This window comes from Lontra canadensis, unplaced genomic scaffold, assembly GCF_010015895.1.
Source record: "Lontra canadensis isolate GAN:19392208 unplaced genomic scaffold, GSC_riverotter_1.0 scaffold106, whole genome shotgun sequence".
Classification (NCBI taxonomy): domain Eukaryota; kingdom Metazoa; phylum Chordata; class Mammalia; order Carnivora; family Mustelidae; genus Lontra; species Lontra canadensis.
This window is the reverse complement of record NW_022631100.1, coordinates 2,693,342-2,720,605: the sequence shown is the minus strand read 5'-3', so window position 1 is coordinate 2,720,605 and position 27,264 is coordinate 2,693,342. Positions and strand designations below refer to the sequence as shown.

Here is a 27,264-nt window from a genome sequence, read left to right as displayed (position 1 = left end):
TGACTTTAATCTTACGGGAGCAGGAGAGGTTCTTTTGTTTTTCTTATCTTGTTTGCAATGGCATTTTATTTTATTTATTTATTTATTTATTTATTTATTTATTTTCTAATCTTTTTCTTGAAGCAGATGTACAACATGGGCTTGGGGCAGAAATAGGGCTCATGCTCTGAGGTTTTGCCTAGTCATTTTGAGCTTGGTAAAATGTTAAAGGATAGCTTCCCTGGGACCCCAGGATCTGGGCCCAGGGATGGTAAAAGATAAAAATTTCCATTATTATTCTAATTACTACTAAAGAGAGGAAGTTGAGACAAAAGCACCTTTAACAATACTACCAAGAAATCAAAATGATGCCTACAGTAGATTACCTGTTCCATGGTCAACACAGGTAACAGAGGTGTTCACAGAAGCTGGGCTTCTCCCTTTCTCCTGCCCAAATCTCTGAAGCACAAAGATAATTTAAAGTCAGAATTTTAGAACCTCCCAACATCTTTGAGATGTCTGGCACTAATCCTCTGGACTACAGAATAAAACAGAGTAGCTCATTGTCACAACATTAATTTAAACATGAAGCTTGGATACACTGTCTTAGTTCTTTCCCTGCAGATTTTGACTAATGTAAGTCAGAGTCATACCATATAAACACTACGATGTTGGGAAGTAAGTAAGCATGGGTAAGGGAATAGTTTAGCAATGTTTACAAGCATTGTCTTACTTTGTAGAAGAGGCTGAGCTGAGTATTTTTAAATGCTGTTTCAGACCTGTCTTACAGCACACTCTGAATATACCAGAACCTGAATCAATTTTTAAAAGATAGCTCTTTCAGTAGCTTTAATATCAGAAAAATATAATATCTCTATTCCTAGGGATCTTTGAGTATCTTATGCAGAGGTCCTCCACATTTAATGATCATGATAGGCAGAGGTAAAAAGGCCAGCTGAATTCATTCCAATTGACCACACAACAAGAAAATTCTGGGACTTGAGATGTTTCCAGATCGAGAAGACCAGAGATAAGAGGGAAATAGTACCATGTATGGAATAACAAGGAATTTGGAGTCAGTTTGGGGATCCCACTTAGCTTTCTGACACTAAAATCCTCTGTGACTCCAATCATCTCTGAGCCCCTGTCTAACCATCTAGAAAAAGTGACTAATAACAGCTACATCGTAGTTTGGAAGTTTAAGAGGGAGAATTCCACAAAGAGCCAGTGTGATGTCTCTCAAGAGCAGGTGCTCAGGAAGCCATGATTACTAGTGGGGTCTATTTCTTTTCCAGAAGAAAGAATACATGTTGAATCCATATTTCTAGTAGATGACTCTCAAGATGATTTTCAAACCTTAAGGAAGGTCGAGAACCTGCTATTGTGTTATATTTTACTCAGAAAACATGTTGTCGGACTGGTGAGGACAATACAATAGCATGTGCAGCTTCCCATTTCCATATGACCATGTTTTCCCCTTAGCTCGAGGCCACCAGAAAGGGCAGCTTGGGGGGAGGGAACCATCATCACTAAGAGTGGGAGCTTCCCATTTCCATATGGCCATGTTGTCCCTCTTAGCTCAGAGCTACCAAAAAGGGCAGCTGTGGGGGAACCACAGGCTAAGGCTGCCAGGTGTGGCTGGGGCAGGCAGAACTCTGACTTAAGGCCCAACTCCTGTCTAGCTAATTATAGTGCTCTTCACAGATAGAGTGCCATCGTCTGCAAGCTCTGATGTAGGAAAGGTTGAGAATTTCCCTTGTGATTCCCTCTCTGACCCTTAGGATATGTAGCAAAGTTACATTTAATTTTTAAACATTGAGGGACTTCCTAGTTTTCATTATGACTATGGCTCAATTCCCCTGTGGTCTAAAAATATGATCTAGTTAATTTCAGGCTTTTAAAATGTGTAGACTTGATTCATGGCCCAACATTTTGTCTACTTGGGTAAATATCCTAGGACCACTTGAAAATAATGTACTCTGTAGTTAATATGTAATGTTCCATATATGTCAATTAGGTCACATTTGTTACTAATGTTTCACCTGCTTTTTCTATCAGATATTGAAAAAGGTATATTAAAATCTTCAAACAATGCTGCTCTAGTCAACATTGCATTGCAGAATCTACCAAGTGTTATAAGACAAAAGAAACAAAAAGAATAAGAATCGAGGGGATAATTGTGTCTATTTACAGATAATATGAGGGTGTACATATAAAATAGTCTATAAATACACTATTAGAATTCAAAATGGAAAACTTGCAAATCTTAGATCCAAGAAAGCAATCCAGAAAGCAGCCTGGGGGAAGAGATTTCTTATGTTTGGAGGGAGGAACATCAGAATAATGTCCGACCTGTCCACAGAGACCTGGCAAGCCAGAAAGGGCTGGCAAGACACATTCAGGACACTCAATGGGAAGAACATGCAGCCAAGGATACTTTATCCAGCAAGGCTGTCATTCAAAAAAGAAACAATACCTATTCTTCTGAAGCTGTTTCAAAAAATAGAAACAGAAGGAAAACTTCCAAACTTGTTCTATGAGGCCAGCATTACCTTGTTCCCCAAACCAGGCAAAGACCCCATCAAAAAGGAGAATTATAGACCAATAACCCTGTTGAACGTGGATGCCAAAATACTCAGCAAGATCCTAGCCAATAAGATCCAACAGTACATTAAAAGGATTATCCATCATGACCAGCTGGAATTTATTCCTGGGATGGAAGGGTGGTTCAACATTCGTGAATCAGCAGCATGATTGAGCACATTAATAAAAGAAAAGACAAGAACCATAGGATCCTGATGATGCAGAAAAAGCATTTGACAAAATACAGCACTCTTTCTTGATTAAAACTTTTCAGAGTGTAGGGAAAGGGGATATTCCTGAGTTTCATAAAAGTTTTCATAACTTTTATGAAATCTATGAAAATCCCAAAGCAAATACCATTCTCAATGGGGAAAAGCTGAGAGCTTTTTCCTTAAGATCAGGAGCACAACAGGGATGTCCACTTTCACACAACTGTTCAACGTAGTACTAGAAGTCCTTGCCTCAGCAATCGGACTACAAAAAGAAATAAAAGGCATTCAAATTGGGAAAGAAGTCAAACTCACTCTATTCACAGATGACATGATACTTTATGTGGAAAACCCAAAAGACTCCACCCCCAAATTACTAGAACTCATACAGCAATTCAGTAATGTGGCAGGATACAAAATCAATGCACAGAAATCTGTTGCTTCCTTGTTCTCATGCCCTCAGAGGGAGGAGCTGGACCCATGTCCTGGGGTCCCCACCTGTCCCACTGCTGAGGAAAAGCCACACACAGGGACCTGGTGTCAGGAGTGTGGTCTCCCAAGGGGCTGGCAGCTGCATGGAAGGACTAGATTGCTTTTGGCAGACGGGGTGCTCACTGGTGACACCGCTCACCATCCCCCACTGCACTGTGCAGTCCAGGCTCTGTGCCCAGCCTAAGTCAGTCACCAGCACCCCACACGCTCTCACCATGGGAGTGATCATTTGGCATCACTGCATTGCACAGAGGCAGAGAGCGAGGCCCAGAGAGGGGAGGCAAATGGATCCAGTCACAGGGCTGGTCAGCAGAGGGGCTGGGAGGCCAGCCCTCCCGAGCCCCGCGAGCCCAGCCAGGGACTCCCTGACCCAGAGCAAGCCCTCCCCTGCCTGCCCAGCCACACGCTGGCCCCTGAGCTGGATGATGGACTGTTCGTCTTGGCGCTGAAGGTGTTGCTGGCTGACTAGGAGGGGGGCTGCTGCTGGTGGGACAGGCTGTAGCTACAGGACAGAGTGACACATCTGAGCTAGCAGGAGCCACACTCTGGTCTCCCTCCCGGAGCCTGCCTGGGAGCTGGAGTCTGGGTGCCCTAGGGGCCAGCACACAACAGGGTCTGCGCTGACCAGGGAGCCATGGCTCCCAGGGAGAGTCCGCTCTGCCCTCTCTCAGCTCCTGCCCCGCATCACCCCTCCTCACAGTGGGGCTCCAGGACCCAAAACCAGGCTCCATAGGCGGACTGCTCAGCTCCGGCTTGTAATGAGTTTGCAGTCTCTCAGAGAAGCTGGATTTCCTGGGACTGGAGGGAGGACTGAATGCAGAAAAGGACTGGGCTGGGGGAGATGCGGGGCCTCGTGAAGGGTGAAGGATGGGGCAGGGGCTGAGGCCTGGGGCCACCGCTCATGTCTAAAAAGGGCTGAAATCCCTGAATGCTCATGGGTCCCTCATTACAGTAAAAAAAAAAAAAAAAAAAAATCCCTCACACTCGGGCATCCTGGTGGTGGGCCCCTCCTCCCCAGCCTCCTTCTCACATCTTGACTCCAGCCAGGGCTGCAGCCAGGGACAGGCTGGACCTCTGTCTCAGGGTACTACCAGGAAGACAAAACAGAAGGAGGAGAGGAGAAGGGGAAGGGGTGGACTGCTCCTCCCTGCCCTGAGTCAGTGTCCACTGCTGCCTCCAGGTCCGCTGGCCCAGCCCTGCTCTTAGCTGGACACAGGGAGGCAGCCTGCATTCCCGGCCAGCTAGATGGGGGGTATTCAGTGACATTGGCATCCCCAGATGTCCAGCCCATCTGGCCTTGTACCCTGAGCCTTGCTGCCCAGGATGGGCATGGTTCCAGGGCTAAGTGGACTTTGAAGCCACAGAGCCCTTGGTGGTGGTGAGGAAACATGGGGGACTGGTCAGCTGCGGAGCCATGGGTCTCATGCATGTCCGCTGTGCACACCTGGCCGTCTTGAGAGGGAGGCCTATGTGCCTGGTGCACCTTTCCTCCACCTACCCCTGGAGGAGTGGCCAAGTTCAAACATTTCCATGTCCAACCCTCAGGGACAGTTGGGAACCTGGGGTCAAGAGAGGCAGGGACTGGCCCAGGACAAATGAGGGGTACAGAGTCCAAGGAGCAGGGATGCTTTCCAGTCCTAGGCCGGCCCCAATCCTCCCATGAGGTTTGCTTTGGGGGTGAGAGCCAAGAGATCCTCGGGGATAGCTACCCACCCTGTCCCATGTGGGGACATGACCTTGGGCATCCCCAGACAGGTAGAGGCATGTGTGCCTGTGCGCACACACACACATAGACACACATCACTCTTACTGCCTGGCTGGGAGTCAGAAGGGGTAGACACCCTGGGATCGAGGTGGGTAACAAGGGGGAAAGAAGAAAGAGGTTGGAGACAGCTGGGTAATGGGGCTGGGGCACCAGGACCCTCGGCAAGAACCCAGATCCATAGCATGGGGAGGGGAGACACGCCAGACTGATGGTCAGAGGATCCCCAAAAGGCCCAGGGGGTTTCCAGGGTGCTGCTAGAGGACAGAGAATGGGGTCTGGTGTCCATCATCATCCTGGGCTACTGGAAGTAGGAAGAGATAACCCCCCAAGTCCAGATGGGGCTACAGCACAAAAGCCCTCAGTTTACTCTTCTGTAAGTTGGGCTATAGAGATGTAGAGGTGTAGAGGTGTCCCTAGGGTCCCATGGGTTTGTAGAAAAGTCTGTTGGCCTTAGATCTCCATCCCTGACCCATTAGGCTCCCAGTCCTAGGAAAATGCTTTGTACTCTCTTGAGGTCCTTCTGAGCAGAGGATAGCCTAGGGCTTGGGGTCCTGGTGACCTGGTTTGCAGAATGTGGCAGAGCACTGGGCCACTTGTCTGGGGACCAAGGTGAGGACCCTTGTTGCAGCTTCAGGGTCCCCATTTGGAAGAGGTTCCAGAGTCAGTGCTCAGGTGAGGGGGAGGAAGCCTTAGGAAGAAATCAAGCACCAGGACAGGAGAGAGAAACAGGGACAAGGGAGGCTTCTGAGGTTTCTCACATCGCCCCCAGAGCCCCCAGGTCCTGTTCCTGGGAGAGACACAGAGACACACAGAGAAGGCAGAGAATGAACACAACAGAGGGAACCAGGAGAAGTCACAGACTTTCTTCAATCAGGTTGAAAACAACATCCCATCGTTTTGCTCCATTCTACTTCTTAGAGCGCAGTCACACAGGCCATCCACTGTGGAGGAGAGAGAATTCCACAGGGATGTGTGGCTAGGATTTGGAAATGCCAGGAACCACTGTGGGGACTGCCCAGCACATGGGCACAGACGAGGCCCTGGGTCCTGGGCCTAAACCTAATGGGAGCACTTGGAATTTTGTGTCACGGGAGGACAAGGTCAGAATCAGTTCACTGCAACCTTCCCACGGGGGCTGGGAGACAGGCAGGAGGAGGGTGGCTTTGCCTGGACCCCAGAGCAGATCCAGGCCCCTTTGAGCTGTGTTCTGTGCCCCCCCAACCCCCCACTCATCTTTGCATTGCCATGTGCGTGTAGCAGCCTCCTGTGATAGCAGGTACGGAATATAGGTAGAGGTCCTATCCCTGATGGTGTCCTTAGAAGCCAAAAGACCCCACTGTGCAGATGGGGAGCCTGGGGGAGGCCATGAGAGGCACAGGGTCTGTCCCAGGTCACAGCCCTGCACACAAGAAGGAACCCGGTCTGAACCCAGGTTTGTGTCCTCACACCAGGGACACTGGCTGCATCCAGGCCTCACGGGGACTGTGGGTGGGCTGTGTGGGTGTCACTGTATGGACGGTGCATGGGGTGGAGGGTGGGCATTGAGCACCTGAGAGGGGGGGCCCTTGGAGGGCTCTGGTGTGAGGAGGAAGTCTGGTAAACAGACCCCAGGCTGTGGTGACCTCAGTTTCCTGACAACAGAGCCCAACAGAATTTGGAACCCAGGTAACTAGGCACCCACATTCCAGAGACAGCCCCCTGCCCAGCTCGTTTCATTGGAGATCCTTGAACAAAGAACATGTTTGCGTGTTGCATCCCAAAGTCCAGAGGCTGCAGGTAGAGGAAAGCACACACTGCAAACATTTTTCCTTGCTGGTGATATCATGTCAGGGCTCCCCGACATCTCTGGCTATTTGGCCGAAAGTACAGAAAGGTGACACCATAAGGCCCAGAGCCAGCCCCCAGTACCATACGTTCTGATCCAAACTGTGCAGCCCCTCCGTGTGTGTGTGTGTGTGTGTGTGTGTGTGTGTTTATACAGAAGGCTCATGTGGGATGCGCCCACCCAATTCAAGAGCAGGTTGATGTGTCAGATGCCCAGTGGGCAGGTCACGTTCACACCCCAGATCAAGGCTGGCTGAGTGGGACAGGTTGTGGGGGGCTGTGAGCTTCTCCCCAGGGTTTATCCTGTGTCCTGCAGGTATGGGTCCCTGTCTCAGGTGTGGGGCTGTGCATGCACAGCTCTGTGTCTGATCTGGGAGCAGCAGGGGGACTGGGCAGGAGGACAGTGAGGTTGGCCGGGCAGGGCTGTGATGCATCCAGGCCAGCTACTGGTCCGTCTTTGCAGAACACCAGGGATGATGAAACAGGAGGCTGGCAGACACCTGCTCCATCTCCCTGACACAGGGAGTGACCGTGACCATAGGGGGCTCTCCAGGAGCAGGGACTGTCGATTGCCTGGGAAGACCTTTGACACTACCCAGGCCACTGTCCCTGGTGATACCACACTGGACTGTGGTCCAGGACTCAGAGCCCATGGAGGCCAAGTCCAAGGGTGAGAAGGCCGGGGTTGGGCGTACATGGGTGTCTGGGGATGGGTCGGTGCTAGACCCCACAGGCAGGAGACCCCAGAAGCTGGTGTGGGGCCAGGAGCAAGGACTGGGCTCAGAGCACCCAGCGGGTGGACCGCAGTTGGGGAGACGTCCCAGTGAGAGTTCCTTCCTGGCTGTAGCTTCTCTGGGAGGCCCTGGGCTGAGCTCTTTCTCTGCAAAAGCACGCAAACATGTTCTTCATTCAAGGATCTCCAATGAAATGAGCCTGGCAGGGGGCTGTCTCTGGAATATGGGGGCCTGGATACTTGGGTCTAGTTCTGAAGAACCAGAGCCGGCCCCAGCTTCATCTGCAGCTCCAGATGGGGGTGGTGCCTGGAGACACTTCAGCAGGGGACCAGGAGCCAGCAGAGGACCAGCACCTGCCTGCGGAGAGCCTGACGCTGTCCCTGAAGAGCTGGCGCCTGCCCCTGCCCCAGCCCCTGCTCCTGCTACATACAGTGCCTGCTCCTGTCCCTGCCCCTGCCCCAGTGCCTGCCCCTGTCCCTGCCCCTGTCCCTGCCAGAACCACTCCCCCTTCCCCTGCCCCAGCCTGTGCTCTTGCTCTTGTATCTGTCCAAGTCCAGTCCCTGCCTCTATCCCAAGCCCCACCTCTACTCTTGCTCCTCCGGGGCTCCCAGAGCCACATCCAGAGCCCGCAGCCCTGCTCCTTACACAATTATCCCTTGTTCTATCCCCCGACCCTGACGGCCCGTAGGAATGTTTCATCCCCTACCTGTATATTCATTCTCTCTGGTACATATTAACTGCTATTTTATCTTTCCGTGTTCTGTGTACTGTTTATCATTGGTTTTAAATAAAATTACTTGTTTTCACTTGAAACGTTACGAGCGTTAAGCACATTCCCAAGGCTGTGCTACCACACCACAGAACCTCGCTGCAGGGTACCTCCTTCCCCAAAGGAGACCCTGAGCCCAAAGCCCTCCCCGTGCATTTCTCCTCCAGCCTGGCCTCTTGCAACCGCTAAGCTGCTTTCTCTCTCTGTTCCTTTACCTGTTCTGGATGTTTCCGTATGTGGAATCGCACAATTGTTGCCTTTGTGTCTGCCCGCCTATCTCAAAGGGGACTCATTTTTTCTGTTTGACAGAGAATTTCCCTTATTTGATATTGAAATACCCAATGGATTACAGATGAGATGTAATCATAGAGGCCCCTTAAGGAATTACGAGCAGAGTCTCAGGGTCGAGACCCCTGTTCCTGCTGGGACACCACAGCCCGACCCCAGACAGGACATAGCTGGTTCCTCCTGTGGCCCCTACAGAAACCAGGGAGATGCAGAAAAGCTGGAAGACACACCACAGAGGGCAAGCGCATCACTTGCAACCCAAGGCCAGAGAAAAGTTTCACCTGACTCCGCTCCAAACCAGGCTCCAAGTCACGGGGTCCCACAGGGACAGAGACCAAACACATGCAAGTCCATGGAGGAGGATAGGCACGTGGGGAGTATGTGTTAGAGATGTGGGAGCTCCCAGGGAAGGGCTCTGGCAAAGGAAACCCTATGGAGGCAGCACTGGTCACCCTCACACCGGCAGGAGTCTGGTCTGGGGACCGGCAGCCCTAGGGAGAATGTGAGGAAGCAGAGGTCCAATGCAGGTCCCCTGGAGAGAAGGGTGATGGGCACCCCGGTCTGGGAGAACAGTGAGCAGCACCCCCCTTAGGGGCACCCCTCACCTAGCAGTGCTGTCTTGGACTCAGCCCCAGAAACTCTGGCACGATTTTTCACAGATGTATTGTCAGGAGTGTTTAGCACAGCAGTGGTGGAGAGAGCAGGGAATGGAACAACGCTAATGCTCAAGGAGATGGATGGGATCCACCGTCCCAGTCCTCATGACAGAATGTCCTGTAGCTACTGTCACAGTGTCGTCCGAGAAACAGGATCCAGGAAGCCCCTCCTGAGACCCACCTCCTGCCACCCTGCTCCTGGGAACATTCAGAATTGTTTGAGGAGGTGGAGAGGATCCAGGGTGACAGCAGGGCCAAGGAGAAAGAAGGTTGGCCCTGGGAGGACAGATGGATGTGCCCTGAGCCACCATCCAGGGCCCAGGCTGTGATGCCCTTGGACTTCACCCCAAATAATGGCTCCTGATGGCTTCGTGGTTTCCCTCCCTCCCTACCTCATTTATTCACTCTCTCATTCATTACCCCCTCTCTCCTTCCCCTCCACCCCTCCTTTCCCTCCCCCATTCCATCACCCTCCCTGCCTCCCTCCCATCCCTGTTCCCTCCTTCCCCTCTGTCCTTCTCATCCTCCCTCCCATCCCTCCTCCCTTCTTCCCTTCCTTCCCTCTCATCATCCCTCCTCCTCCTCCCTCCCTCTCATCTTCCCTCCATCCTGCCCTGCCATCCTCTTTCTCCCCCCTCCCTTTCTCCCTCACTCTCTCCCTGCCTCCTTCCCATCCATCCCTCCCTCCTTCCCCTCCCTTTCTCCTTTCCTTTCCTCCCTCCTTACCCTCTCTCCCCTTCCTCCTTCTCTCATGCCCTCCTTCATGCAGCAGATTTGGGGCCCCTGCTCCATACTGAGCACTGGAACTTCATCAGTGAGCACCCCCCAACCCACGTGGTCATGTCCACCGTGGGAGGTGACGGGGGCAGTCCTCGGGGCTAGCGGTGGTGATGAACACCAGGAATCTTCTCCTGAAAACAGAGGCCGGTTGCACAAAGAAAAGAATGGAGAGACCCATGCTTAGCACTTCCTCTAGAAAAATCTAGTCCTGAAAAGTGATGAAAAGTAAATATATCCTCGACTTCATGCAACATGAGTGCTAATGGCCCATACGCCCTGATGCCTAGAAGCAGCAAAGAGTAAATCATCCAGCATTAACTGGGGGTTTGTGACAATTTTCTGACCAAATGACAGTGTTTCAGTCAACATCTATCTCCAGGACCTCCGAGTTTTCCCAAGGATGTCTGTGAGTCTCTGATCCTTCCATCGACCCTCTTGGGAAACTCTGTCCTGTCCTCTTTCTTATCTTCTGCCTTTTCTGCGACCCTTCTGTGGTCTCCCATCCCCCTACCAGGGCTGCCCTGGCCAGGATTCCCCGTGCCCCTTGGCTGGGGCGCACATTCCACACTGGACTCCATGAACCCTGTTTTGTGCAAGGCCTGTGTGCTCCCTCTGGGGTCACCTGGCTTCTCCGTTGAAGTGGCCTGCGTCTTCCTGCACTGGGTCTCCTCTGACGAGTCTATGAAGCCAGACTGTGCCCATGTCAGGGGAATGGAAGTGCGAGTCCAGAAGGTCCAGGCAACCCGCTCCCAGTTCCAGTGTGTGGAGCTTGGGCCAAGAGTGGTGCCTGAGCAGAGGAGGAGTGAGGCCCAGGGAGCTTGAGGGAGGTCATGGCAGAGTGAGCCCCCAGGAGGAGAGAGAGCACTGTGGGGGTCTGGTGCTCAGGCCTGCTGGGAGACCATGTCCCACCCATGCTGGTTGTGTCCCCGGGGCTGGAGGTCATCCAGTATCTACCCTCCCAGACAGCAGGCTGGAAGTGACTGGCAGGGGAGGGGCACGGCTGTGCAGGAGAGCCCTCGGGCAGAGAGGAGGGGGCAGGCACTCCCCCAGCAGCAGGTACAATGGGGCGGACTGAGGGGGCATCAGCAGACAGCAGTGTCTGCAGCTGGGGTCTCCACACAGGTCCCCCTCCTCAGGCTCAGCACAAGCTTGCCTGGAAGGCCTGTATCCCCAAACACAAAGTCTGGTCCAGGACCTCCCCTCAAGCCCTGACTCCCACTCCTTTGTACTCAGCTCAAGTGCAAGAAATGGCCAATAGTTGAGGTGGTGTTGGGCGCACAGAGACATGTGATTTTTTTGGCCCACACTGTAACATTGCTGACATTTAAAAGATCTTAGGGCTTTGATTCAAAAACGGTAGGATGCCTAGGACCCAAGACAGATTTCTGGAAACCTGCCTCTGTGCCTTGGAGCCCTCCCATCCCACCAGCTCTGCTCAGAAGCCCTCCAGACCACAGACCCACAGTCTTGGGTCCTCAGATGTCCCAGACCATGTGCCTTCAAGCAGCGATCCAGGTGGGGCAGCAGGACACTGCGGATTTCAACTAATCCCCCTCCTAGAAACTGAGGGTGCTGCTAGATCAGCTGACCGAAAACAGCCAGGTCAGGGTTCCAGGAAGACACCAGAGGCACAGGAGTAAGTGAGGAGCATCTAAAGGTCAGGTAGGGACAGTGGGAATCTCCAGTGGTTTTGCCTAGGGGAAGCTCCCATCCCCCTAAACCCGCAGTGTGATGGCTCCACTGGGGGGTGGGGGAGGGACCATGCCTGGAGGACCCGTGGCTCCACTGTCAGAGGTCGCCAAATTGATCTGTGCACGGGTGGGGAGACCCGGCCACACCCCCAAAGAATTTCTGAAAATAGCCACCATCTCGGTGGCAGCTGATCTGGGAGGTCAACCTTCCAGCTGCCTGAGGTGGGATCAAGCCACAGACCAGCACACTGGCCAGAAGTGGAAGAAGGACAAGCAGTTCTTCATTTCAATAGTTTCTGAGTCACCGCTTTGTTCCTATGGTTAGTACACTGTGCAAGGCCTTGAAAATGATCTCCTCATGTTCTCTGCTGGAGAGGATCTTGAAAAATCTCTGGTTCATAGGTAAAATAATCCAGAATTGACCTTGGTTGGCATAGCCATGCTGGGAAAAGTATGGAGTTTCCCCCAAATACTAAAAATAGAGCTCCTGTATGATCCCACTACCAGGTAGACATTTGCAGGAAATGAATTCAGTTTCTCGAAGTAAGATCTGCACACTCTCACCCAATATCCCTAAGGAGGGGCGGCCACCCTTAGCAATAGGGCACCCTGTGGGAAGTCGTAGGCAGCCCTCCCCTGGACAAGGGGCTGCCCCAGGGCTGGGAGGTCTCCACAGCAGCACATTCAATGTCCTGGATGCTAGGAAGAGATAGAGTACAGCACCAGGCCAGTGAGGGTCAGGGTACACTACCCCAAACTTGGCACCTTGGCAAATTAAATCTAGAAACTGAAAGAATTTTGCATACAGCAGAAGCAGGAGGGTCTGATCCCCAGCTGTCAGAGCTCCTTCCCTGAAGCAGGTCAGAATGCTCCCATGTGGCACTGTCTCTCCCCAGACCACAGGGAGGACCTGCTTATCACCCGAGTCAAGGAATTTAGGGCCACAAAGGCTGTAGGAACAAACCTGGTTAAACTAATCTTTATCTTCCCAGTTACTTTTTTACCGTTTACCAGCCCTAGCTCAAAACCCTGTGTCTCTCAATGCTTCACACATTGACTGCTTCTTCGCCTAAAACATAGATCTGTCTGCTCCAATCGCCTCTGCTGGTCTCCATGTTCTCGTGAGGCTCCCACCAAAAAAATCAATGCACTTTGCCAGCTTTTCTCCTGTTTGTCTGTCTTTGTCAATTTCCAGACCCAGCCAGAGACCTTAAGAGGAGCTGAAGAAAACTTTCCTCTCTTGCAGCTCTGGGTTGGGGGTGGGGGTTGGTGGCAGGTGGAGTCAGGAAAATCCATCCTGTCTTCCTGACTTTGGTTAAAACTGTCCCCTGCTGGGAAGCAGCACAGGGCTGTGCACAGCTGGGGGAGCCAGGGAGAGGCAGGTGGAACATGTAGGAAGCTACCTGACCCCCAGCCGGGGGACATGGCCCCACTGACAAGTCCAGGGTATGATGATGAATATTATAATGGAAGCATCCTGAATATCAGACCCTCCCCCTCCCCCCCAGGCTTCATTATAGCTGCTCTTGTCGTTGCTACTGTTGGCTTAGTGACTTTTCTGAACTTTGTCCAGTCTGTGTTCTTTGCTGTGTGCGATCCCTGGATCCCTGTGCTGTTAACTTAGTGGCCAGCCAGTGGCTGGGCCAAGAGGTCACCCATGTTTCTGAGCTATGGGCTACAGATGTTGGGCCTCACAACCTCTTCCTTAGGTTCGAATAGTCTGCTTGAGTGGCTCATGGAACACAGAGAAACATGTTACTTACTAGATGACCAGTTCATTAAAAGGACAGAGCTCAGGACCAGACAGCTGGAAGCAATGAGCAGGGCAAGGTGTATAGCAGAGGCTCAGAGTTCCCCTGCTCTCAGAGTGAAAGATGGCTTCACCCACCTCCACTCTGACCTTCGTCTGTACTTCCTAACTGATAACGTCCCTCCTTTGGCTCATCTGTTAACTCAAGTCCAAGACCTGGTGGGCACCAAAACGACCCCTCAAGCAATAACCACTGCCTGACACCAGCAAGACCCTGCGTGATGGACCCCAAGACAATGATTGACCAGAACTTCACTGACCTCCCGCACCTGCCCCTGGCTTTTGTCCTAGATCTTCCTTATATAAAAGCCCAGGAGTGTTTTCAGCACCTCGAGACCATGCCAGTCCTCAGCCTTCAGGTGTCAGCTGTGCTGAAATACTTTCTTTTCCTGTGTCACCACCACTCGTCTCTCTGCCTTTGGATCTGGGACACAGTGAATGGTGCAGTGCAGCAAGTCCAATACCAGTCCTTCCCCTCCCCAGGGTTCACTGCCGCTGCTCCTCTCCCTACAGTTCTGCTGTTGGCTTAGTGACACTTAGTGACACTTCTGAACTGATTTTGCCAAACCTGTATCCCTCATCGTGTGTGGTCACAGAAGGGTCTGGTCTGTGAATGTAGTGTTCAGCTGTCAACTGGGTGAGATTTCCTTAAACATCTGGAAACTGCCCTCTTTCTGAAAAACAAAACACAACACAACAACAAAAAACCTTCCAGTCTTTGCATGGGGAGGAGGGCTCCAGGTGCGTGGGTGTCGGGATACACCTTCAGCACCAGCCAGGCCTCTTAGCACTCTGCCTCAGCCTTCACTTCCTACTTGCCGAGTCTTATAATCACCGGAGGGCCGAGCTTAGGGCCTTCTCAGGTCGGCCCTGAGCAGGCATCCAGCCCACACATGCAGTGTCCCAGGGGGCTCGGGAATAGGTCAGAGTTTCTAGACTCTTCTTCCCTAAAGCTCCTCATCACTCAGCCTTTCTTCCAGTGATTCTGCTTGGTTTCTATTTGCCCCAACTCTTATCCATTGCCCTAGGCAGCAGAGACTCACATATGCCTTTAAATGGTTTGAACATCAAATGTCCTCCAGTAGCCACCTCACTACTGGGAGAGTTGGTGGAAAGCAAAAAGTCACAGAGGAATCCAAGGGTCTGGACTTGGTGTTTCCCTCTACTGAGATAGGGACATCTGTGAGAGGAGAAGGTGGCCAGATGGTGGGAGTGGGGGTGCAGGCACCTGACATGGACAGGACAGATGGGATAGGTGAGGCCGAGACCCTTGGGGTATGTTCCTGGCATCTGGACAGAACTGGTCTTCAAAGCTGCAGATTGGTTGGAATCCTCTTCAGGCTAAGGAGGAAGATGAGGGGAGCAGAGGGGATTGAGAGGGCTTGACTTAGACAGGAGAAGGCTGAGCCATTCCTTTGGGGGGAAGTGGGTCAGGTCCAGGCTCATGGGGACAGAACTTGAGCCCATTGTGCTACATGAAATAAGCTAGTCCCTAAACAACTGACCCTGGAGGACCCCACTTGTGAGGGACGGAGAGCACTCCAGCTCATAGAGGTGGAAGCAGATGCTGGGTGCCAGGGCTGGGGAGGGAGAATGAGGAGTTTGGGCCTCATGGGTAGAGGTTCAGCTTGAGAAGATGAAGAAGTGGCGGTGATGGATGGTGGTGGTGGGTGCAGAAAAGTGAGTGTATTTTTTGCCACTGAATTAGACCCTGAAACATGCTTAATAGTATCCATTGTATGTCAATTACACCACAATAGGAAAGAAGTGATTCAGGGGGACAGGGTGAGTCAGGAGGATGGGCCATCGCAAGTCTCAGGAGGGCAGGGACCTTGTATCTTCATTCTCACTCTCATGCTCTGCACCTTGTTGGTGACTGAGCTCACAGTTGGCACTCAGTGAATGCTTGCTAAGACACAGTGCAGGCAGATGAGGGCACAAGTGCAGACCTACAAGTAGGCACTGGGGAATCCCAATGGGATATGCATCCAGACTGAGTGAGTGTCCACATTTCACAAACACCAGCACAGAAATAGCCATTTAAAACCAAGGCAGGTGACCATAAGCTGTATTACAAAGCAGTGCTCATCAAGATAGTATGGTACCAGCACAAAAACAGACACATAGATCAGTGGAACAGAATAGAGAGCCCAGAAATAGATCCTCAACTCTATGGTCAACTAATCTTTGACAAAGCAGGAAAGAACATCCAGTGGAAAAAAGATAGTCTCTTCAATAAATGGTGCCAGGAACACAGGACAGTCACAGGCAGAAGAATGAAGCTGGACCATTTCCTTATATGATACACAAAAATAGACGCCAAATGGATGAAAGACCTCAAGGTGAGAAAGAAATTAATCCAAATCCTTGAGGAGAACACAGGTAGCAACCTCTTTGACCTCAGCCACAGCAATTTCTTGCTAGACACATCTCCAAAGGCAAGGGGAGCAAGGGCAAAAATGAACTGGGACTTGATCAAGATAGAAATCTTTTGCAGAGCAAAGGAAACAGTCAACAAAACCAAAAGACAACTGACAGAATGAGAGAAGATATTTGTAAATAACATGTCAGATAAAGGGCTAGTATCCAAAATCTAGAAATAACTAATCAAACTCAACACCCACAGAACAAATAATCCAATCAAGAAATAAGCAGAAGTCATGAACAACATTTCTCCAATGAAGACATCCAAATGGCCAAAAGACCCATAAAAAAGTGCTCAACATCCCTCAGCATGAGGGAAATGCAAATCAAAACTATAATAAATACCACCTTCCAGCAGTTAGAATGGCTAAAATTAATAAGACAGGAAACAACAAGTGTTGGCGAGTTTGTGGAGAAAAAAGGAACCTTCTTACCCTGTTGGTGGGAATGCAAGCTGGTGCAACCACTCTGGAAAACAGCATGAGGTTCCTCAAAAAGTTAAAAATGGAGCTGCCCTATGACCCAGCAATCGCACTACTGGGTATTTACCCCAATGATACAGATGTAGTGGAAAGAAGGGCCACCTGCACCCCAATGTTCATAGCAGCAATGTCCACAAGAGCCAAATTGTGGAAAGAGCCTAGATGTCCTTCAACAGATGAATGGATAAAAAAAGATGTGGTTCATATATACGATGGAGCATTACTCAGCCATTAGAAAGGATGAATAACCATCATTTGCATCGACGTGGATGGAACTGGAGGAGATTATGTTGAGTGAAGTAAGTCAAGCGGCGAAAGTCAATTATCCTATGGTTTCACTTGTATGTGGAACATAAGGTATAGAGCAGAGGACCCCAAGGGAAGGGAGGGAAAACTGAATGGGAAGAAATCAGAGAGGGATACAAACCATGAGAGACTCTGGACTCTGGGAACCAAACTGACGGTTACAGAAGGGAGGGTTGGGGTGATGGGGTAGCTGGGTGACAGATATTAAGGAGGGCACATGTTATGATGAGCACTGGGTGTTATATGCAACTAATGAATCACTGATCACTACATTAAAATCTACTGGTGTACTATATGTTGACTAGTGAATTTAAATTATAAAAATTAAATTAATTTAAAAAATAAAAAATAAAACCAAGGCAGAAACCATACATAACCCAGAGAGCTCTGTGCTCCTGGAGGCTGGGCTAGTGGTCATGGCCAAGGCCTCTGGCGGTCAGGAGACTAGAGGTCTGAGAAGTGGCTCGGAGCATCCCTGACTCTGAAGCCCCATGGCCATGGGAAGATGCAGGAACTGGGAGAGAAGACCTGGCCAGAGGCCATCATGGCTCCACAGCTGCTGCAGGACCACACCCAGCCCCACCAGGCAGTGTCTGTCTAGAACTAGGAAGAAAACCTTTTCCCTCAATTGTTCTTTCTAAAGATGGTTGCTCAGCATTGTCACAGAAAAATGCCTGACATACAACTGGAGCCGTTCACAGCTGTAATTGACCCAGAAGTTATCAGAATGTAGTGACCACAAAGAGAAGACCTTGTGTCCCCAGGCAAGCCTCCTGTGTGTGGGTGCAGTTGGGAGCCCTGGATAAGCCTGTGTGGGCAGTGCTGGGCTCCATGGTCTCCCTGGAGGGGACAGAAGTAGGAACTTGCTCTGACAGCTCTGCACAGGACAGCACCCTCTGATGGAGACAGGACAGCCCCTCATGCATCCCGGATGTCCTGGTGATTCTTGGGCATCGTCACAAATCTCAGCTTCTTCATGAAGGGTGGGGGGAGGACAGCCCAACCGCCACAGGTCCCACAGGTCCTCCAGGGATAGCACCTTGGTGGGCTTGTGGTCCAGCAGGTACCTGTTTAAGTGGCTCTCATCACACCACACAACCTTGATCCCATTGGCCATGTTGGCCCCCATCACCTGGTGATAAGCCAAGGTCAGTCAGTGAACCTCCACCACTAACCCCCTAGAAAAGGCCCCCATGTAGTAAATGTCACCCTGGTCCCTGGGATGTGGGCCTGGGACTGTAGCTGAAGTCTTCATGGGCCACCCAGTAGAAACTGGGGTGCAGCGTGCCAAAGAGGGAGGACAGGATCTCCATACCCACATGATCCAGAATCTGATGTCCACATCTGCACACACCAGGTCGTCCACCTCACGGAGGAAGCGCTGCTCACAGAAGCGGCTGACCATTGCCATAAGCTGCATGGACACATCCTGCCAGTGCTGGGGTGCTGGGGACCTCGAGGACCACCACCATCCTGCCCTTCCAGGACGGGGGTGGGGGCACACAGGCCCAGCAGCCCACTGGTCAGTGATGACCTAGTAGGTGACCTTTTGTCCCACCATGATGGGCTCCTATGCCCTCTGCAGGAACAGCTCCAGGAAGACCACCTATCTACAGGGATGAGGGACAAGGTAGGAGGAAGGTCACTGTCAGAGGCTGGTAGCAGGACCCCAGAGCTGGGGGCCATGGATGTGTGAACCTTCTTCAAGGGGGCAGGCCTTCTTTAAGCAACAGCCACTCTCCTAGCTTGTCCATCAGCACCCCATCATGCAAAGGGGAGTCTGAGGCTTCAGAGGTGGGAAACCAACCCCACAGTCAGCATGCCGGAGCCAGGAACGCTCCCCTGTGCCGAGCTCCCAGGCAAACCCTGCAGGTGCCCTCCCCTGGTTGACCCTCTGCAGGTCCTGTCCCCACCTGCCAGGAGTGGAGCACTTCGGGGCATAGCCCTCCTCTCTGTGGCCCGCAGACTGGCTAGAATAAGCAGCGCTGGCCTCCTCCCCACTTTGCCTTGGGTGGGCTCTCACTGGCCCCCACAGAGCTGTCTGCACCCCCATAGGGTCCTCTCGTCAAGGCTACTAGGGTCCATCAGTCAACCACTCTATTCCTAGGAATGGTCACCCTCGAACTCCCCTAGATCAGGAATCAGGTCCAGCCTGTGGGCAGGGAAGATGAAAGAGGACCGCTGGAAGTAGAGGGGGCTTGCTTAGGTCCCAGATGTGAATCCAAGAGTGTAAGCTTCTGGGTCCCTGGCCCCCCAGAAGCTGGAAGTCTTGTCTCTCTGAGGGGACTGTCAGCAAGGGTGGTAAGCCCCTCTGAGCCTGATTTTTTTTAAGGTTTTATTTATTGATTTGTCAGAGAGAGAGAAAGCTAGAGAGGGAACACAAGCAGGGCGAATGGGAGAGGGAGAAGCATGCGCCCTGTTGAGCAGGGAGCCCAACATGGTGGGGTTTGATCCCAGGACCCCAGGATCACAACCTGAGCTGAAGGCAGATGCTTAATGCCTGAGCCACCCAGGCGCCCTGAGACTGATTTTTTCACACAGGCACTAAGGTTACTTCCCTGTGCATGCCCCATACCTGGCAGCTTAGTAAATCGCTCACACAGGGAAAGGAGGCACTACATTTAAATAGGCAACAAGGTCACAAGCATCCAGCAGACATGAGTCAGGTCACCAAGGGGCAAGTCGGGAGCGAACGGGAGAACAAGCCAGACATGAAGCAGGGGGAGAGAAGAGTGCTCCTGGGAGAGGGCAGAGAGAATGTGAAGGCCTGGAATCAGGCCCGAGGCACATGTGGGATGACCACACACCTGGTAGGCCCACAGGGGTGGGGGGATATGGTGGGAGAGGTGAGGCTGGAGGGGATGGGCAGCTGCGGAGTGGATCACAGAGAGGCTCAAAGGTTGTGTTCTGAAAAGATCACTCTGCTGGTTACTGGAGAAGAATGGGCTCTGTACAGTGGGGGACAGGGAGACCCTAACCCTAATCAAACATCATGCTCAGTTTTGAGGACTGACAGCTCTACTCTGAAATCACAAACAAGTCCATCATTCTGGCTTTCACTCCTAAGTTCTACCCAGAACAAGAAGGCAAGACATAAGCAATACAGACGTGAAAGGAAACAGTAGAATAAGGGCTATTCAGAGACCGGCGATGGCATCATCTTCTATAGAGAACTTCCTGCAGAATCAACAAAACATGATTACAGCCAGTTCCCTGATTCTGCAAAGTTACAGGACAAAATCTCTATACACAAAAATATCTCTTATTTGTATACACTAGCAATGAATCATCCAAAAAGGAATTTAGGAAAACACTTCCGTTTTAGGGAACATCAACATAGACAAACTACTTAGGAATAGATGTAATCAAGGTGTACATCTTGTACACTGAAAATCACAAAACATTGCTGAAAGAAAGGGAAACCTAAATAAATCTGAGGACACCCCATGGTGATGAAAAGACATACTATTGATAAGATGGCAACAGTACTCAATGCAATGTGGAAATTCAATGTGTTCCCAAGAAATTTCACAAAGGCATTTGGGAGGAAATGTACAAGCTAATCGTAACAATCATATGGAATTTTAAGGGACCACAAGATAACCCAAAACCATCCTGAAAAAGGAAAATCAAAGGTGAAAGGTCATACTTCCAAAGTTCAAATCTTAATACAAAGCACCAGTAAATAAATAAATTTATTTAATAAATAAATAAAACATTGTGATACTGTCATAAAGGTCTGCATACATACCCTGAAAACAAATACAATATATGTTAATTAATTGAATTTAAATTTTAAAAAGTTTAAATAAATAATATAAAATAAAATTTTAAAGTATGCATACAGATCAGTGGGATTTAACTGACAGCCCAGAAATAAACCCCTTCATCTATGGTCCACTGAATTTTGACAGGGTGGACAACATTACACTCAGGGGACAGAATGGTCTTTTCAACAAAGGGTGCTAGACAATTGGCTATCCATGTACAAAGGAATGGAACTGGACCTTTACCTCACACCACATATCAACATTAATTCAAAATAAGTTAAAGTCTTACATGTATGAGGTAAAGTTATAAACTCAAGAAGAAACAAATGGGGATAAATCTTCAGAACCTTGGATTCAGCAATGCTTTCAGATCTGACACCACAGCATAAGAAGGGAAAGGAAAAAAAATAGACAAAATAATACCCTCAAAATTAAAAATCTGTGGGCACCTGGGTGGCTCAGTTGGTTAAGCAACTGCCTTTAGCTCAGGTCATGGTCCCAGAGTCCCGGGATCAAGTCCCACATCAGGCTCCCACCTCCAGGAGTCTGCTTCTTCCTCTGACCTCCCCTCTCACACTCTCTCTCACTGTCTCTTTCTCAAAAATAAGTAAATAAAATATTTTTTAAAAAATTAAAAATCTGTCCTGGGCATCTGGGTGGCTCAGTTGGTTAACCATCTCACTCTTAATTTTGGCTCAGATCATGATCTCAGGGTTGTGAGATCAAGCCCCAAGTCAGGCTCCACACTGAATGTGGGCCCTGCTTAAGATTCTCTTTCCTTCTCCCTCTGCCCCTGTCCACTTGCACACTCTCTCTCTCACTTTTTAAAAAGAAATGTAAAAAAAAAAAAAAATCTATGTGCATCAGAAGATACTATCCAGGGGCACCTGGTTGGCTCAGTGGGTTAAAGCTTCTGCCTTCGGCTCGGGTCATGATCCCAGGGTCCTGAGATCGGTGGTCCTGGGATCGAGCCCCGCATCGGGCTCTCTGCTCAGCAGGGAGCCTGCTTCCTTCTCTCTCTCTCTGCCTGCCTCTCCGCCTACTTGTCTGTCAAATAAATAAATTAAAAAAAAATCTTTAAAAAAAAAAAAAAGAAGATACTATCCAGAAAGTGAAAAGACAGCCCCCAGAATGGAAGGAAATATTTGTACATTATTTATCTAATTAAGAGGCTGTTGCCCAGAATATGTAAAGAGCTTTTACAACTCCTCAACAAAAAGACAACCCCATTTTTAAAATGGACAAAGGACTTGTCTAGGTCCTTCTCCAGAGAAATCATACAAATGATGAATAGCACGTGAATAGATGTTAAACATCATTAGTCTTTATGGAAATGAAGTTTTAAATGAGTTAGATGTCCTTTTACACAAGTAGAATCACTATGATCAAGAAAATTAAAAATAACAAAAGGATCTTGAGAAACTGAAACCCTTAAACCTCACTTGTGAAAAATGGTGCAGTCTACTTAAAAATTGTTCGGCATTTACTCAAATAGATCAAAGCAGAATTACCATATGGTTCAACAATTGTGCTCCTAGATATATATCCCCAAAATTGAAAACACTGGTTCAAACAAACAAACAGAAATGTACAGGAACATTCATAGCGGCCGTGTTCACAATAGGAAAAACCAGAAACTATGCAAATGTCCATCCACGGGGAAAAGGATAAACAAAATGAGGTAGACCCATAAATGGCCATCTCGTTCTGCCTGATGAAGGAATGAAGTAAAATGGTTCATTTGTGGGAAAAAATATGGTGGTTCCTTAAAATACTAAACACAGAATTCCACTGCAGCCTATATGCCCCCCAAAATTGAAAGTAGAAGGACCCTTATTCAGAGCAGCATTTCTCACAACAGCCAAAAGGTGGAAAGAACCCAAATGTCTACTGACAGATGAATGGATACACAAAATGTGGTTTATACACCATGGAACATGATTCAGCCTTAAAAACGAAGGGAGTTCCGACACAGGCTACAACTCAGATTGAACCTGGAAGTCATTATGCGGAGTGAAATCAGCCAGTCACGGAAGGACAGATACTGTATGATTCCACTTGAGTGACGCGTCTGGGACACAAAGTTGGATGTGGCTGCAGGGGGCCGCGGGGAAAGGACAATGGGGAATTGGTGTTTCATGCGTACAGGCTCCCTTGGGGAGAATGAAAAAGTTCTGGAGGATGATGTACAACCATGGAAACTCAGCGAAGGCCAGAGAACTGTGAACCTGAGGTGTTTTAAGGGGTCAATGTTCTTATGTTCAGTCACTGTGAAAAAGTGAATGAAGGACTGATGCATGTCACAACGTGGACGGAGACTGAAAACAGCCCCAGTAACATAAGCCATATAGAATCCCACTCAGACTGGAGCTGTCTATGCTCCTTAAGTCTATCAAGGTTACCCAAATAAGGGAAAGTCCTGGCAGAAGTTCCAGCATGAATGGATGAATGGAGAAGACATCTCAGACCATCTGGCCGGTGGTGACAGCTGAAGTGGGCCTGTGGTCTGGGTTCAAATGTGGGAACCATCATGATTCCCTCACTTGGGGTTACCTGGAGGTTCCATGGGAGAGTGTCCCTGTTTGGGGTAAAATGCACTGAAGTAGCCCATGGGACGTGGAAAATGTGGTAAAGAAATGACAGCTGGTTGGGGCTCCTGGGTGGCTCAGTGGATTAAGCCGCTGCCTTCAGCTCAGGTCATGATCTCAGGGTCCTGAGATCGAGCCCCGCATCGGGCTCTCTACTCAGCAGGGAGCCTGCTTCCCCCTCATTCTCTGCCTGCCTCTCTGTTTACTTGTGATCTCTCTCTCTGTCAAATAAATAAATAAAATCTTAAAAAAAAAAAAAAGAAATGACAGCTGGGGAGTCTGAGTGTGGAGATACAGTGTATTTGTGTGGCTGTGAGAAGTTACAGCAGATTTGAAATCACCGCAAAGTAAATAACTCTTCCAAACATCCATGTTAGCACAATGTCACAGAAGCAGAGAGGACGTCTGACTTTGGGGTGGAGGCCAAGCCCTCCCAGATCCAGTTCACCCACCGTAGGTGAACTGCTCACCCTTGTAGGAGGCCACATGTTAGCAGGAGACTCGTGGGAGGATTAAATCAGGACCCCCATGTTTCCAGGAAAGTAGAAGCAGTGGGATTTGGAATTCCAGTTCTCCACAACGTTCCACCACAAGCTGGTTAGAGCTGTGCAAAAGCAGGAAGGGAAGCCTCACTAAGTGGACTTGGGACCCCAGACAGGAAGGCTGGAAGGGGGCCCCAGGCACTCAGTGCCCATTGCAGACCCCACATTACAGTCCCCCACAAGAGAGACTAATCCATTCCAGGCCCTGCAGGGGAAGCGGGAAGGTTCATCTCCTACAAGAAATCACCATCCCTACAGCTCAACCTGTGAGAATCCTCCATCACCTTGAACCCCTGCCTTTCTCCAGGGAACTTTCCTTCCAAGCAACCGTCCCAACTTCTTCCTCCTCCTCCATGAAATAATGGTCCTCTCCTTTGCTTCTTGCACTTGCCTGTGATGTGACCGTAGCTTGCTCAGCCCAGATTGCCATTCTCTGCTCTTCCCAAATAAACCCATTTTACTGGTCAAATAACTGGCCGTTTGAGTTTAAAGTGAACAGAACTAAAAAACTCAAGAAACTTGCAAGAAACAAAATCAATATACACAAATCAATTGCATTTCTATGTGCTCGGAAGGAACCATCAGAGCGAGGCTATGGAGAACAATCTCATTTACAATTGCATCCGAAGGAACAAGACACCTAGGAGTCCCCTGAACCAAGGAGGGGACCGATCTGTCCACTGACAGCCGTGACACACCGATGACAGACATGGAGGGAGACCCATGGAAACAGGAAGACACTGTGCTCAGGGAAGAACCAACACTGGGAAAATACCTCCTCTCCCCAAAGTTGTCTACAGAGTCTGTGTTGTTGCTCTCGAACTTACAGACACCGGAACAACCTTGAAACAGGTGTGGATGTGGGAAGGACACTGCAGGGCTGAGGCGGGGGGAGGATGAGCACTGAGCCAGGTGGCCACTCCCTGACTGCAGACTGAGGAGCCCCAGGAACCAAATCTGTGTCCGCACAAACACAGACGTGGGACCCGGAGCGCGCATCCAAGCCCAGAAAGGGGAGACCCCGCACACAGCACCACGGGAGGCCACGTCACCACACACAAAACCACGGAAGCCCCAGTGTCTACACAGCGCGCCCTTCCTCCATGGGGTCCTGAGAACACGCTCCCCTCACCAGTCTCTGCTCAGGCGACTTCTCTTCACCTTCTCCTTCAGAGGCCAGTCCTGAAGGGGCTAAACTCCTGTCAGTGTGGATGTGGACTCACATCCTCCCCAGCTTGTTCTGTTAGCGTGGGAGCGGCCCCACGTCCTCCAGAAGTCTCCACCGCAGGTCCTGAGGAGGCCGGGCTCATGTCCCAGCTGCAGCTGAAGGGGCCAGTCTCAGGGTGGGAGCTGGGGTCCTGTGCACTCTGCAGTCAGGGGAGACAAGTGCAGGACGAGGGGAGCTCACCCTTCAGTGGAAGCACCTGCTCCCTCCCATGGTCCAGCTGAAGCCATTTCATTCTGGAAATTCAAGCTGCATGGAGCCCAATATTCCCCAGCTTCTCCAAAATTAGCTAAGGATCAATGAATTTGAAACAATATGGAATGACAACAGTCCCTGACCCAAAATGTGGCACCAAATATGACCCTGGCCCTGACACGGACTCACAGTCTGACCTCAGCTTGCTCTCAAGCTTGGCCCTAGCCCCCAACCCAAACAGTGTTCACAAGAATCAAAAGGTAGAAACTGCAGATATCCACCAGTGGTGAATGCATAAGCAAAGTGTGGTAAAGGGTTTGAATTTGGATTCAGGTTCAGGTTTCAATTAGAGTTCTGGATCAGGCTTTGGGTTTAGGGTCGGGGTGATGATTTACAGTGAGGGGCAAGGGAACAGTTAGAGTTAAGGGCTTTAGGTTTATGATTTAGGGTTTAAGACTCAGGGCTTCTGGGATAAAGTTCAAGGTCAAATTTGGGGTTTGGGTTCAGGGTTCATAACTCAGAGTTCTGGTTTAGGGTTTGGCTTCGTGGTTCAGGGCATGGATCCAGGGCTCAGGTTCAGAGTCCAAGCTTCAGGTTCAATTTCAGGCTTGGGATTCAGGGTTCCAGTTTGGGCTTTAAGGTCAGGTTAGGTTGGAGCATTCAAGTTAGGAGTTAAGTTTAGGTTTAGGGATGACATATTTTCTTCAGTTGTCATCATGGACACAAAATTTCTATCTGAAGTTTCTAAATCTGAAATGTGTTTCGTCTGGGTGTCAGGAGCTAGTTTAGAATTTAAGATCTCAGTAACTCCCTATCGACAGCATTCTGATCCTAGGGTCTCCCAGTTACCCACAATTCACTTTTGTCTTGGCTCAAACAAACCCTTGGCATAGAAGGAGAAGCTGCTGTTGAAATTGGGATGGCTTCACAATAGTAGAGGTGTGAAACCAAATATTGCAGAACTCTTCATGGAAAATGAAACAGGAGACAAATAACTGGTCAACTCCTGGTTCTTCCACAATAACAAAGACCAAGTTCCCAATAGAATCTGGAATAGTGTTCCCTAGTAAGGCTTATGGTACTCTTTACCAGTACCAAAAAAAGGCCCCTTCCCCTGGTTCAAACTAAGAATCCCAGCAGGATACTTCTTACTTTGTGTCAAAAATAAAATTTTACTATTGGTTCTTCCAGTGTACAGTTTGTGGAAGCACTGACAACATTTTCTTTTCTCAAATCCTCATCAACACGGGGTAAAATGCAGGCAGTATTGTAATGCACTGCTCATTGGAATACCAAGTAAAAAAAGGGCTATTAGAGGTAATAAAAAAATATCTAATATGAAACTCAGAAAAAGCACCTTTTATGGGCACAAAATGAGGATCCCTATCCATAAGATCTAACCTCTCATTCTATGGAATTCACCCATAAAAATCATCAATAGCAATAGCCTGCTGACCACTGTAACCACCTCACCATTGATCTCTAAGCTTGTAATACACACTCCAAGCGCTAGAGACACACTTGTCAGCAGCAGAACAGGACTTGCCCACTCCTGGTGGACCAACTCTTACAGTGAAGCCAAAAATCCCACTCCTTGGAAATCCCAGCCATTAGGACACAGTCACAGAAACCACACCCAGAACAATAAAGGACAGACATCTCACGAAGCGGTTGCTGCAGATCACCCCCATTCCCACGAAGTAGCTGTACAGCAGTCTCCGGAGCTGTCCTCTTCCCGGGATTGCACAGGGCACCGCATTCTCACAATGTTCCATCCTCAGAAGAGAACCGTGACTGTCCCTGTCAGTACTGTGTGCAGGCTCACTGTGAGCCCTGCGAAAGCCAGACACCTTCTTGAGTGCACTCAGCCTCTCACGCCTATCCTAGCAGATGGAGGGTGCTGCTCTCCCCAACTTCCATATCAACTAGAGTACACTTGAAATGAGTCTTGCCATACTCCATGCAAAAGGCATATTCTTTATCTGCAAAATGATGGACGCTGTAATACCATGGATTCCCCATACCTTCTTGAAGCTAGGTAAGTTGGAGCTACAGCTGGCCAGAGCTATTATCCCCAATTCCCTACACACACACACACACACCCTTCCCTTGTGCACTGCAGACCAGTTTCCATCCACCTTGCTCATTCTCA

General features: G+C 49.8%; 1 pseudogene; it reads right to left on the bottom strand.

The window, feature by feature from the left end:
- Positions 1 to 17,710: 17,710 nt before the first annotated feature.
- Positions 17,711 to 26,887, bottom strand: LOC116855799 (annotated as a pseudogene).
- Positions 26,888 to 27,264: the final 377 nt, after the last annotated feature.